At 39.9% G+C, this 14603-nt stretch overlaps 1 pseudogene; it reads right to left on the bottom strand.

Annotated features, from left to right (window-relative positions):
* Positions 1 to 191: 191 nt before the first annotated feature.
* On the bottom strand, positions 192 to 14373 carry LOC123836116 (gametocyte-specific factor 1-like; annotated as a pseudogene).
* Positions 14374 to 14603: the final 230 nt, after the last annotated feature.

Below are 14603 nucleotides of genomic sequence, written 5' to 3'. Positions count from 1 at the left end.
GGAAAAGTTTTGTTTTAGACCTTACTTCATGTCTAAACTTTGTTTAATATTTGATTTGGGATGGAACTATAAAAGCACTCAAAATGATTCAAATTACTGCACATTTTCAAGCTCTAATAACTTTTTTATTTTTTTGAAGGTCATAGTTTAATCTTTCTATAATTAGATTAGGAGGAAAAAGCAAGAGTCTTCTAGGGTCTGCATTTGATGAGATAGATATTCTGTTCCTGTGCATTTCCATTGTTTTTCCATGGCAGAACATACAGCAGAGACTTGGCAGCATGCATGCTTGATGCCAGGTTACTTTTATGTCCCATAACTATGTTGCTTGCAGACTGTTGTTGCCACAGTAGTTGACTGTGCCCCAGACAAATAGGGGTACTGGTCTGTTCCCACAGATATTTATCCCAGTCTTCATCCCAAGGAGGGCACTGCCATGTGTTCTCAGCCAGTCTCTTATCCGAGGTTCCTGGTTCAGATGGCAACATCCTGCTTAACATAACTTTTATCATCACAGCTTGAGATAAGATGACTGATTTTGGCCAGAGAAACATGGTGGCAAGCACTGAAGGGACAAGTAGCCATTTCGCTTTCGACATTAAGATGATTCTTTCTGCACTTGATAAGATGATAAGGAAACCTGCCAGCCCTGATCCAGGGTTTTTATCATAGGGGCATTGTAATAGTTTTTCAAGGTCCAGGGAATCAATGTAAATTTCTTACTTGTTGGAAAGGAAGGAGCTGAATCCAAGTTCTCCGTGGAGACACCCTGTTCCCACAATCTCTTTCTCCCCACATCCGGCCCAGTAACACTCACGTCCTGCCCCTGTCTTTAGGGGGTGGGGCCCCACTTCCTGTGACTCCAATAATTTTTTTTAAATGGAAACACTTGCATAGCCTTTTATATTATGTTGGTTTAAAATCTCTTTTATATTCTATGTGGAACACCCAAAAGATTCCACCTCAAAATTGCTAGAATTCATATATGAATTCAGCAGTGGCAGGATATAAAATCAATGCACAGAAATCAGTTGCATTTCTATACACAACGAGACAGAAGAAAGAGAAATCCAGGAGTTGATCCCATTTACAATTGCACCCAAAACCATAATATACCTAGGAATAAACCTAACCAAAGAGGCAAAGGATCTGTACTCAGAAAACTATAGAACATTCACAAAGGAAACTGAGGAAGACACAAAGAAATGGAAAAACATTCCATGCTCATGGGTTGGAAGAACAAATATTGTTAAAATGTCTACGCTACCAAGAGCAATCTACACATTCAATGCAATCCCCATCAAAATACCATCAACTTTTTTCACAGAAATGGAGCAAATAATCCTAAAATTTGTATGGAACCAGAAAAGACCCCAAATAGCCAAAGGAATTTTGAAAAAGAAAACCAAACCGGTAGATCACAATTCCGGACTTCAAGCTCTATTACAAAGTTGTAATCATCAAGACAGTATGGAACTGGCACATAAATAGACACATAGATCAATGGAACAGAATAGAGAGCCCACAAATGGACCCTCAACTTCATGGACAACTAATCTTTGACAAAGTAGGAAAGAACATCCAGGGGAAAAAAGACAGTCTCTTCAACAAATGGTGTGGGAAAATTGGACAGCCACATGCAGAAGAATGAAACTGGATCACGTCCTTACACCTTAGACAAAAATAGACTCAAAATGGATAAAAGACCTAAATGTATGACAGGAATCCATCAAGATCCTAGAGGAGAACACAGGCAGCAACCTCTTTGACCTCAGCTGCAGCAACTTCTTGCTAGACACGTCTCCAAAGGCAAGGGAAGGAAGGGCAAAAATGAACTATTAGAACTTCATCAAGATAAAAAGCTTTTGCACAGCAAAGGAAACAGTCGACAAAACCAAAAGACAACCGACAGAATGGGAGAAGATATTTGCAAATGACATATCAGATAAAGGGCTAGTATCCAAAATCTATATTTATCAACTCAACACCCAAAGAACAAATAATTCAATCAAGAAATGGGTAGAAGACATGAACAGACATTTCTCCAAAGAAGCCAACAGACACATGAAAAAGTGCTCAACATCACTTGGCATCAGAGAAATACAAATCAAAACCACAATGAGATACCACCTCATACCAGTCAGAATGGCTAAAATTAACACATCAGGAAACAACAGATGTTGGCGAGGATGTGGAGAAAGGGGAACACTCCTACACTGCTGGTGGGAATGCAAGCTGGTGCAGCCACTCTGGAAAACAGTATGGAGTTTCCTCAGAAAGTTGAAAATAGAGCTACCCTATGACCCAGCAACTGCACTACTGGATATTTACCCCAAAGATACAAATGTAGTGACCCAAAGAGGCACATGCACCCCAATGTTTATAGCAGCAATGTCCACAATAGCCAAACTATGAAAAGAGCCAAGATGTCCATCGACAGATGAATGGATAAAGAAGATGTGGTATATATACACAATGGAATATTACACAGTCATCAAAAAATTGAAATCTTACCATTTACAATGATGAGGATGAAACTAGAGGGTATTATGCTAAGTGAAATAAGTCAATCAGAGAAAGACAAGTATCATATGATCTCACTGTTATGTGGAATTTAAGAAACAATGCAGAGGATCATAGGGGAAGAGAGGGAAAAATGAAACAAGACAAAACCAGAGAGGGAGACAAACCATAAGAGACTCTTAATTATAGGAAACAAACTGAGGGTTGCTGGGGGGGAGAGGGGTGGAAGGATGGGGTAACTGGGTGATGGACATTGGGAAGGGTATGTGTTGTAATGAGCACTGGGTATTATATAAGACTGACGAATCACAGACCTGTACCCCTGAAACAAATAATACATTATATGTTAATTAATTCAATTTAAATAAAAAAAATAAAATCTCTTTTGTTCTTATAAAGTCATTGCTGCTCGTGGTGAAATAATGCAAAGTTACGCAGATGAAAACTAAAAACCCTCTTCCTTCCTCCTTCTACCAGTGATAACTCATGGTTATAGTTTCTTGTATGTAAGTCCAGAAATTTCCTAGAAATATGGAAGCAAATGTGTGTGTCTATTGTTAAAAGATAGAGTGAGGTATATTAAAAATTTTAAGAGCTTATTTGAGCAAAAACTGATTCAAATTGGGTAGCACCAAACCAGGGGTGGTTAGGAGCGCTCCACAGACAGGGACCAGGGAAAAGAGATATGGAGAAAGAAGGGAAGCAAAGAAAGGAAATTATTGATTGGCTAAAGCTAAGCCTAGTTGGCTGTGATTGGTTGTCCTTAGTGTTTTAATTTCTACCTTTGAGGCATGATAGGTTTAGATTTTGGTTTGCCTTTATAGGCTGTCATAGCAACAGAGCCACATCAGTCTCAGGGCCTCTTTATTTAACAGTATATTTAAAACAAATGGGGCTATGGTGTAAGATATTCAGTAAGATGCATTGTCTAAAACTTACTTTTCTCACATGACCATATTTTTGGAGTATCTGTAGTAACCACATTGTACTCCACTGTACCCTATATGGCAATTTTTTTTAAATTTTTTTTTTAAAGATTTTATTTATTTATTTGAGAGAGAGAGAATGAGAGACAGAGAGCATGAGAGGGAGGAGGGTCAGAGGGAGAAGCAGACTCCCTGCCGAGCAGGGAGCCCGATGCGGGACTCGATCCCGGGACTCCAGGATCATGACCTGAGCTGAAGGCAGTCGCCCAACCAACTGAGCCACCCAGGCGCCCGGCAATTTTTTTTAAAGTTCTTATTGATGGACATTTCATTTTCTGAAGATTTTTTTCTTCTCTATCAAAAATATTGTAGTTAACGTTTGTATGTATGTATGTATGTATGTGTGTGTGTGTGTGTGTGTGTGTGTGTGTATATATATATATATATATATATATATATATATATATATATGCACACTTTTGCCAGAATGGAGTGGAATTGCTAATGCAAAGGGTATATAAATTTCACTTTAGATAGACACTGCTGGATTATTTTCTAAAAAGTTTGTTCCAAATAAGGATCTCAGCAATAGTGAATGAGAGGGAGCCAGTTTTCCTTACCAACACTGGGCATTATCAGATTCTGTAATTACTATTTATTCATAAACTTGGTTTTTAAATAGTAAAGTTGACATTTTTTTTTCATAGTTTGTTTAAAGGGTATTCTTTTTTCTTGCCAAGATTTTTTTTTTTTTTTAAAGAGCAAACCGTGTTTTGTTTCTCATTTATGCCCAAATTATATTTTTAGGAGATTGTTGCCATTTCTGAAAATTAAGATAGACCTTTTCAGATATCAACAGATTACAATATGAAACAGGAAACCAACGACCAGGTTTAAAAAGAACACCTTCTTTCTTTTGCCTATTGTTTCTCATGTGGTATTTGACTTTAATTATCATTATTATATTTTAAAAGTACATTAGTCACTAGGAGCTACACATTCCCCTATCCACTGAACCTCATTGCTTTCATGAGCAGTAAGGCCATATAAAGTTTTGGCAAATAAATCTTTCGTAAGAAGTATCTTTTAAATAAAATAAGATAGTAGTTTTTCATGGGAAGCCTAAATTAGTAGGAAAGGAAAGAACAAGCTGATTCCAGTTCAAGCATTAGCAAGTTGTTGGCTTTGGGTTAGTCACTTCCCTTCTCTGACTTTGTTTTTCCAACTATGAAAGGCCAATTTCTGAGAAGACTAGAGAAAGTAAACAAAAGTCAGCTAGTGCAGTGCTTGTCATAGAATGGTAGGCACTTCGATAAAGATCATTATTTATTTGAAGGCTTTATAGACATTCCAGAGTTTTCCATCTAGTAGATGATTTAGAGTTTACATTTGAAATCTAAAACTGGTCTTAAAATTTTCATTTTGAGGAATATGATATTCAGGAAGATGTATTTATAATTATTCTTTACTTAAAAAGGATAAGTAGGTTTAATTTGATTGAAAACAAATTTACCTAATTCTGGCACAATGTGTTATTATGCCAATGCACAAATATTATCAAAATAAAATTAATACCTCTAGGGGTTTCTGTCTTATGCCTGATGTGCCATATTTCTAATTAGACTCCATAAAATTTTAACACATTGTGTTAATACAATTTTGTTCACATACTTGGTTCCCAATTATTTCATTATAGCACATTTTTAATAACAAATGTCAGAGTAGGAGGTGGCACATATGATTTTTACTGAAATATATTTCTTCCCCCACACCAACTTCCTAATCCTAAATAATACATATAGGGACAAGGATGGGCTTGAGTTAACATATAATTATGTAACTTTTGGAGAACAAAGCATTATGGATTATTTCATTTTCCTCTCACAGGTTTTAATTGAAGATCAGAGGTAAAAGATTTCTGGGATTAATCATTTTATGAAAGTAGAAGCAATCATGAAGATTATAATATGTAGTATACAAATATTTTTGAGAGTTGAGCAGCCAAAAGTAGACTTTTTGCATCATATAGAAAACTTTAATCCTTGAATGGTGAGAGCCGATTTCAGTGACTAATAATTTTAGTGACGACTTGTTCCTCGATGATGTTGAGAACTACCCTTGCTGAAATTGTCAATCATTGCCTTATAACTCTTCATAAATAAGAAGAGCTTCCATTTGCTACTCATCATTTAATTATGTGCTTTACATACAACTTCCCATTTAACTTTTATTTTTCACATGAAGAAACTGAGCCTTCAATTAAGTGACTCCCCAAGGTCACATAGGTCCAGCTACAAAGAAGGCCCCGATGGCTTTGACTTCCCAGTCTGTGCATCCCACCATTACAACATACTGCCCTCCCATAAGGTTATGAGATGAAATAACATGGCACATAGAACAGAGAACTACTTCGGATTTCTTCTTTTTACTCCACAGCAGCATCTGACCACGAGTGTCTGCCAACTACTGAGAGCTTTTCTGTGTGCTAGACCCAGGGCGCAGGTGACCAAGGGGCATTTAATTTCATATATACTTTCAATATGTAACTTCCATGGTTTAAAGGAGAAACTGGCCTTCAAAGAAAGAGGAAGTCTGGATGTCAGGCACACAGTGACAAACTTCCCATTTCCAGGAGCAGAGGGTAGTAGGATAACAGTGTCAATCCCAAGGCTTTTTCAACAACACCGCCTCTGTCCTTGAAGCCTTTTGGTTTCAGCAAACAGAAATGATAACTGGTCATATGCTAGCCCACTTTGTCACCAGAAGAAAATCAGTCAGCTTAACTTTCAGATGAAACATGGGGGATTTAGATGCTAAAAACAGAATATAAATAATTGCTGGTTTGTGGTTACTTTAGAATCTTTATGTCTTGGAGATACTTTTTTTTTTTAACTTGCTTACTTATAAAACTGATTTAAAAGCAAGTTTTTTTTTTTTCCTTCAAGTAACAAATTTAATTTGATGGGCATTTTGGCAGTGAGGGAAATGGTGGGTGGGAAAGTAAGTGATTTTATTTTCCCTGTGATTGTTTTGTGTATTCTTAGTAGATAAGCTGAATAATTCTTTTTTTTTTTTAAAGATCTTATTTTTTATTTATTTGACAGAGAGACAGAGAGAGAGAGAGAGAACGAGCACAAGCAGGGGGAGCAGCAGACAGAGGGAGAGGGAGAAGCAGGCTTCCTGCAGAGCAGGGAGCCCTATATGGGACTCGAACTCTGAGATCATGACCTGAGCCCAAGGCAGCCGCTTAACCAACTAAGCCACAGAGGCACCCCTGAATAATTCTTTTTAAATGTAGATTCTGATATACTAGTTGTGAAACAACATGGTATATGAGAGAGACCGAGAGACAGAGAGAGAGAGGCAGAGAGATGGAAGGAGAGCGAGATGAAGAGAGCACCAGGGGTTTGCTCAAGTGCAAGAAGATGTGGGACAAGGTAGGAGGGGGAGTTGAGGCTGGAAAGGTAGACAGGAGTCAGATATGAGGGTCCGCTGGGCTACGTTAATGAACTCCAAATTAATCCTTTAGGCAGGACTGAAAGGGTCAGATTTGTATTTTAAATCTGTGGAGAAGATGAGGGGAGGAGATGAGCCTGGAGGCAGGAAAACTAGTTAGAAGGCTGTTGCTATTTTCCAAAGCAGAGACAATGAAGTCTTGAACGAGGTAAGGATGAGGGAAGGAGATAGGAGGATAGAAATAGAAATCAATAGATTGCTTGGGTGTGGGAGGGCTAGGAAAAACAAGGAACCTAATGTGACACCAGGTTTCTTGCTGGACGATGGCATCCACTCCTGAGAAGGGAGCAGGGGCAGGGAGCAGGTGTGGGGGCTCGTTTGAGCATGTTGTATCTGAGGTCACTGTGGGGTATCCAGATAGTTTTCTGTTGTTTGTATTTTTGTTTTTAAGCCATATGATTTGGAAGCTCAAAGGAGAAAGTAGGACTGTGTCATTAATAATGAAAAATAATAGTCAGAGAGATACAGTATGCCTAATAGTTTGAGAAGACAGTGTCTGGAACGAGACTACCTGAGTTTGAGTTCCAGGTCCATCATTTGCTGACTGTGTGAGTTTCAGCAAGTTGCATAAGTTCTCTGTGCCTTAGTTTCCTCATATGCTGTGAGAATTAAGTGCGTTGATCTGTAAAGCTTTTACATCAGTACTTGGCACGTGGTAAGCACCCTATACTGGTTTGTTGTATTGTTTTTATTTTTATTTCAGCTTTCATTTATGGGACACCCGTTCTGGGCCACACCTGTGTTAAGAGCTTACAGGCAATTTCTCACTTCCTCTCCATAACACCCTGTAATGGTGATACTGTTAGAATCTAAAGAAACTCAGAGCTCAGGAAGGCTGCTCAGATTGCCCAAAGCAACCCACTGGGAAAGAAAGCGCAGAGCCAGGATGCAAACTCAAGCCTGAAGGACAACAGGAGTCCAAGCCCATTAAGATGATACCTGAAACCATGAGAGTGTGTGAAGGGAGAGGAGCCAGGGAACATCAGGGTGCCTCCATAGCTGGGGGTGAGGGCAGAGAAAAGTAACTGAAGATGTGCAGGGCCAGAAGCAGCAGCGGGTGGGTCAAGTCGAGTGTAGCTGGAGCCCAGGAAGGTAAGGATTGACTTCCACGATGCTCTTATAATTGCTCCTCTGCCTCTACCCCTAACATTGAGATTTTACATTTTAAACCTCTGGGCGTGAAAAAAAAACTACTAACTCGACACAAGAATCTTGACTCCTATAATAGAGGCATTGCATTATCTAATAGACTTAATGTATGATGAAGGTACTTAAAACTTTGAAGCTCAGAGCTGCTGTCTATGTCAGGTCCTAAGAGCTTTCTCCTTCCCGAGGCAGTGGCCAGAGGGATTAATCATCATATCTGCTTCTGTGTCCCAGCTTAGTGCTACTTCCAGGGTCCCCCTAGCCTATATTCACTGTCTTTGCCTGGAGTTCCTGGGATTTATTCTGGATATATGTGTTAGTTTGTTAGAACTGCCATGACAAAGTACCCTGGACTAGGTGGTTTAAACAACAGAAATTTATTTTATCACAGTTCTGAAGGATAGAAGTCCAAGGTCAAGGTGTCAACAGAGTTGGTTCCTTCCAAGGGGCATAAGGGACAGGTCTGTTCCAGGTCTCTCTCCTTGGCTTCTGGATGGCCGTCCCCTCTCCATGTCTTCCATCTGTCCCTTGTATGTGTCCAGATTTCCTCTTTGTATACAGATACTAGTTGTATTGGATTAGAAGCCACTCTAATGACCTCATTTTAACTCGATTACCTCTGTAAAGATCTTGTCTACAAGTCACATTCTGAGGTACTGGGGGTAGAACTTCAATATATGAATTTTGAAGGGACATAATTCGGCCCATAACAATACCAATACCCCAATGATGTTTACTTTAATTGTTAAAGACTTTGACTTTGAATCCAGTATGGAAATGCAGTACAAGTAAGGAAACATATTCTACCCCACTGTTTTGTGGTATCAATCAAAGGAAATAAATTTTCATTTTATATCCTCCCAGTCATCCCTTTCCAATTCATAAGATATTTAATAAAGAGGGGCACCTGGGTGGCTCAGTTAAGCATCTGCCTTCGTTTTAGGTCATGGTCCTGGGGTCCTGGGGTCCTGGGATTGAGTCCCACGTTGTGCTCCCTGCTCAGCGGGGAGTCTGGTTCTCTCCTTCTCCCTTTGCCCCTCTCCCCCACTCAAGCTCTCTCTCTTGCTTGCTCTCTAAGTAAATAAATAAAAGGTTAAAAAAAAAAGATATTTAATAAAGAAGCTTTCGGGGCACCTGGGTGGTGCAGTTGGTTAAGCCTCGGACTCCTGGTCTTGGCTCAGGTCTGAGATCAAGACCTGAGTCCGGGTCTATGCTCAGTGCGGAGTCTGCTTAAGACTCTCTCTCCCTCTGCCCCTCCCAGGCTGTGCTCTCTCTCTCTCAAAATGAATAAATAAATCTTAAAAAAAAAAAAAGAGGCTTTCTTCTTTCTCTTGCTGAGGAACAAGATTTGCACTCACTTTAAAATTAAAAATCATGAGTTTACCTGCTCATTCAGCCAATTCTGTCTCTTTCAGTCAACATCGTTTAGGAAATGGGAAAGCCATGACTCCCATGACCAACCTCTTGGGTATTAAGTGCAGTCACTCTCCCAGGTGCTGTGGAAAGGGAGGCAGGTTACAAAGAATCTCTGACCTTGAGATATTTATAATTTCATGCTATTATTCTTAATCCTTTTTGCATCATAGAGGCTTGGGAATCTGGTGAAAGCTAGACCTTCTCTTCTTGGAGATATTTATATATGATGATAAGCAAAATTATGTATACAGCTGATTTTGTTAGGTTAGATCAAAATACTTTTATATAGAATGGTGCTTTTTCCATCCTTCTTTACATGCAAAATTAATCTCAGGCAACATTAAAAAAAATAGGAAGCAGGAAAGAAAGAAATCCAATGAGTGCAAATAAAGTTAAACCATAAACTCTATCTTTGCTAAAAAATAAATTTCACTGAGAAGGCATCTCTCCCTTGGCTTGATGAGAAGCTGAAATTAGTGAGTGGTCTCTGGCATGACAACACATACACTTTCCTGTACACTTTCTGTTTTGATGGCAATACATGCTAAAAAGCTGAGCTCACAACAGCATGTGGTGGCAAACAGAATCAATTCATGACAGATGACACATGGGCTTACGACAAGAGAACACCAAGATATTTCAAGATGATCTGACGTGGATAGTGGTTTAATGTCATTTAATTTCTGTTGGTTTCACATCACTGAGTTTCTTCTTCAGCAAGGGGATGCTGTTGATGTCAACAAAGGGAGATTTAAGAACTCATGTTTCAATTTTCAGGTTGTCTTATCAGAAGTACTTTAAAGAGTTGTGGAGTTTCAAGTTGTCTGCATATTTCTGTATCACAGATTTGTAAAAGAGAAGTTCACATTCTGCTTTCGTTTCATGAGAAAACATTTTGAAAAGGCAATGATTCAAAGCGCTGGCATAAACAAAGTTGACACCTTGCTGTAGACAGCAGAACCAGAGAAAGCAATGGGTATAGAGCTTGCTGCATAAAGATAGGTCCTCTAAGCTGTGTTACCAAGCCCCACAGGTGTTCTGTCTATTCACAAAGTGCCCAATGAATTGTTTTTGCTGAATAAACTTTTCAGCATTTCAAAGATATCAATGGATTTGAAATTTCTGAAGGGACTTGCTAAATGGGAATTTATTTTTGAAGGCATCAGCTGGCTGCACAAAGAAGCTTCCAATTCCTCCATCGTATGCCTCAAAATACTATTTTTAAAAAGTCAACCATCATGAAATAATTTCAATTTTTGGAGTCACTGCTTTAACCTGTCTCTTCTGCCCCAAACCACACACTAACTTGACCATTTCTGGGGTACCCAGGTTTTACCACTTTGTTGCTATTTTAAGAGTAGGCTGATTCATCTCAGGGCAGACTAAATTTTGGTTAAGTCTTGCCTTTTCAACTCTAGTTTTCTTTTCTTAGAAAAGAGCTACACTACTAAATTTTTGGTATAAAAATGATGAGATACTTCTTCAGCATTTTTGGCTTCATATGAGCTTCTTTCACCGACAAGAATGTGTCATGCAAAAAGGACTAGGGCTTTGGTGTTCTATCACACACAGTGGGAACCAAAGCCAAAAGCTATTTGACATCTCTTCCTTATTATTTTCTTTGCCATTTTCTAACTTAAGCCAATCCTGAAGTAAACAAAGACAGATGCTCATCATCATGATGGCAGGACACATATCTTTTAGTTCCTAGCAGTAGAAAGCTGTTCTGACATATGACAACACTGATGAGTCTACAGTGTCTGTCTATAGGGGCAGCCACAATTGACATTGAAATACTGTATTCACTAAGATATTTTGGAAAAATCACATAAAAAATTACTGGTGTGTACGTGTGTGTGCATTTCTGTCCCCGTGTATGTTCACACGCATATCCATAGCCTGATTCACGGAGTGCCCTCTGATGCCCTCCCACAGACAACAGGGTAAGAGCACTGGGATGAATGAGTGGACAGTGTCTTCAACGAAACCATAACCAGGGAACTTCAGTACGGTGTGGGAACGGTTCTAAGAAGCTAAGAGTTATGTTGGAAATGTTTAGCTATCAAGACAGAGAAAACTATGTAGGCTTGAGTTTTAACTCTGCTATTTTTCTGTGTGACCCTGGATAAGTTTTGTAAACTTATCCTATTACCTCCATTTCCTCATTTTTAATATGGGGACGGCAGCTGAAAGTCAGATTGGGTCAGGATCTTGTATTTGTCCAAATAGGATTTCTTTAACCCTTCCTTGCCACACCAAGTACATCAACACCCTAGGAAAATGGATACAGCCACCCTCCCCTTCATTTAGGGTAAATAACAATAGCAATAACAGTATTTATAATTCTAATAGCTGCAGTGGAATGAGCCTATACTCTGTGCAAATGTTGTATTAAGTGTTTTGCATGTATCATCAGGTTTCACTTCATAACACTTGAGGTAGAAGCTGTCCTTATTTCCATGATGAGGAAACAGGTTTGTTTGTTTACTTATTTAGTTATTTTTAAAGGTTTTATTTATTTATCTCACAGAGAGAGAGAGTGTGCACACAAGCAGGCAGAGCGGTAGGCAGAGAGCAAGACGGAAGCAGGCTCCCCGCCGAGCAGGGAGCCCGATGCGGGGCTCGATCCCAGGACCCTGGGATCATGACCTGAGCTGAAGGCAGACACTTAATGGACTGAGCCACCCAGGTACCTAAGGAAACAGATTTAGATAGGTTAAGAGACACAGCCAAAATTTCTCAGAGGGCTGCCATAGAGCCAGCCCTCTAAATCAGGCTCTTTCCTCTACCTCCTCTGTTTTAAATTTCCTCCTGTAGAAAGTCTTCATCAATTGTATCCAATGATCACCATGCCTGGATTCACCTTCTCTGGTCAGCCCCTCAGGCAGATGTTTCCTTTGGATGGTCTGCTCGCGTTTGATTGACTTCTTTGCATGAGGCTGCTTCTCAGACCATCCTGGCCACACACACTTCTGTGTGCAAGTGACACATGCCGCCACTTGACCTGGATTCGAAGGACACTGTGCATCCGCCAGGGCCCAGGACTACAGGTCCTTACATGTCTGGGAGAAGGAAATCCGTGCACTATTGATCGATTGTCAATACTTTCTCCCAGGGGTGCCTGGGTGGCTCAGTCGGTTAAGCATCTGCCTTCGGCTCAGGTCATGATCCTGGGGTCCTGGGATCGAGCCCCACCCTGGCTCCCTGCTCAGGGGAGAGCCTACTTCCCTTCATGCTCTCCCTCTCTCTCTCTCTCTCTTAAATAAATAAATAAATAAGTAAATAAGTAAATAAATAAATACTTTCTCCTGGAATATGCTAGAAATGAGTGCCCCCGAGTGACATAAAATTGTGTTAAGGAGAAGCTGTGACTGCCTGAGTCTCACTTATATGTTCAGAAAACTGAGCATGGGGAGGACTGAGAAAAAGGGGAAGAAAAGGGAGCACCAAAAAATAAAACAGATTTTCTAAAAAGGTGCTCATGGAGTAGAGGCTAGGTGCTTCTCTGGGGTCTGTACAAAACACATGCTGGGTTTCTTTTCATTTCTTCTAAGGAATTTTGTCAGATTATAATCAACCATGGAGCTTGTTCTGCCTGAGGGAAATGACTCCAGCTGGATCTAGCTTGATTTAACTATTTATATTTCTGAATTTCCTCCCTCATATCTTCCTCTGTCAAATGAGCTTATCCACCCAACTCAAGGTTATAGGAAGAAAATATCTTAGTTGATATTTAGTCTGTTTGGGCTGTTATAACAAAATTCCACAAACTGGGTAGCTTATAAACAACAGAAATTTATTGCCCACAGCTCTGGGGGGTGGGAAGTCCAAGATCAGCATGGTCATGTTTTGGTGAGGGCCTCTTCCTGACTCACACCTGGCACCTTCTCACTGTCTTCACATGGTGGGAGGGATCTCTCTGGAGCCTCTTTTATAAGAAAACGAATTTCATTCACGAGGGCTCCACCCTCATGACCTAAGCAACTCCCAAAGGCTCCAGCTCCTAATACCATCATCTGTGGGAATTAGGATTTCTTTGTCTGAATTCGAGGGGGACACAAACATTCAAACCATGGCAGTTAGTTTCTGCCATTTTTGTTTATTTGGGTTGATTCTGTGAAGTAATAGAGTAAAGAGTAATAAGGAATAGAAGCAGAAGATTAATCTTGGGGCTTGTCAAGTTCAATTTCCTGACCACCCCACCACTCTCAAGATTTGGGCTAAGGGTGCCGTCATCCAAAGCCCCATAAACCATCCAGATTCCTTTCTGATTCCAATTTGAAAACAGTGTCTCATGCTCTCTGTCACAGTGGATGTAATCTTTCCTCCTGCTTAAGATAGTATGTTGCAAGTCACTCAGATGGACCTTCTAGGTAGCATCATCTGCTTTTCTTAGTGTCCCTCACCCACATTTTGACGAGACAATGTATTTTGAGCTGGATTGTATGTCACAGGCATATTTACAGATATAAATTAGCACGTGATTTCTTTCAACCAAATAACCTAAGAGAAACCTTTGTCTGAAATCTCATCAATTACTTCTTCATACTTTAAAAAAATATTCATACACAGTCTTGCACATATTAACTGTTAGGTCTCCTCCATGAAAGCCTCTAAATGAGAAAGTCAGAATAAAGAAAAATGCTACATTTACATTCAAAGCACTGTGGACACAAAGAGGAGCCCAGGACTAACAGCTCCTTGCATAATGGCTGCATTTGAAGTGACAGCTGACCACGTTGCAGTTTCATTTCAGTCCATTCCTACCTCGAGGAAGTTGTTTCCAAAGCCCAGTCGTAAGAGCTTGTTCCGAGCTGCCATGCTTACAATGACAACGTGCAGCCATGCTGTCAAGGCTGCTTCCTCTGCCTGAGACCAGGCAGGTTCTCAAAACACTTCAGGAGCTTTTAACGAGTCCTCCCAAATCCCCTGTGAAGTGGAACATTTTTCATCTGCCTCCAAGCAGGAGGTAAAACATTTGCTTGACTTGCTTAAGGTCACGGAGAAAGAAAGAGGCAGAGAGAGCCAGAGAAGACAGAAAGCACTGAGCTGGATGTTGAAACCACGTGTATTATC

Source organism: Mirounga angustirostris, unplaced genomic scaffold (assembly GCF_029215605.1).
Source record: "Mirounga angustirostris isolate CCGP_5_RB_7025 unplaced genomic scaffold, mMirAng1.0.hap1 SCAF_12, whole genome shotgun sequence".
NCBI lineage: Eukaryota > Metazoa > Chordata > Mammalia > Carnivora > Phocidae > Mirounga > Mirounga angustirostris.
Note: the sequence above shows the minus strand (reverse complement) of the source record. Positions and strands in the feature narration are given on the sequence as shown.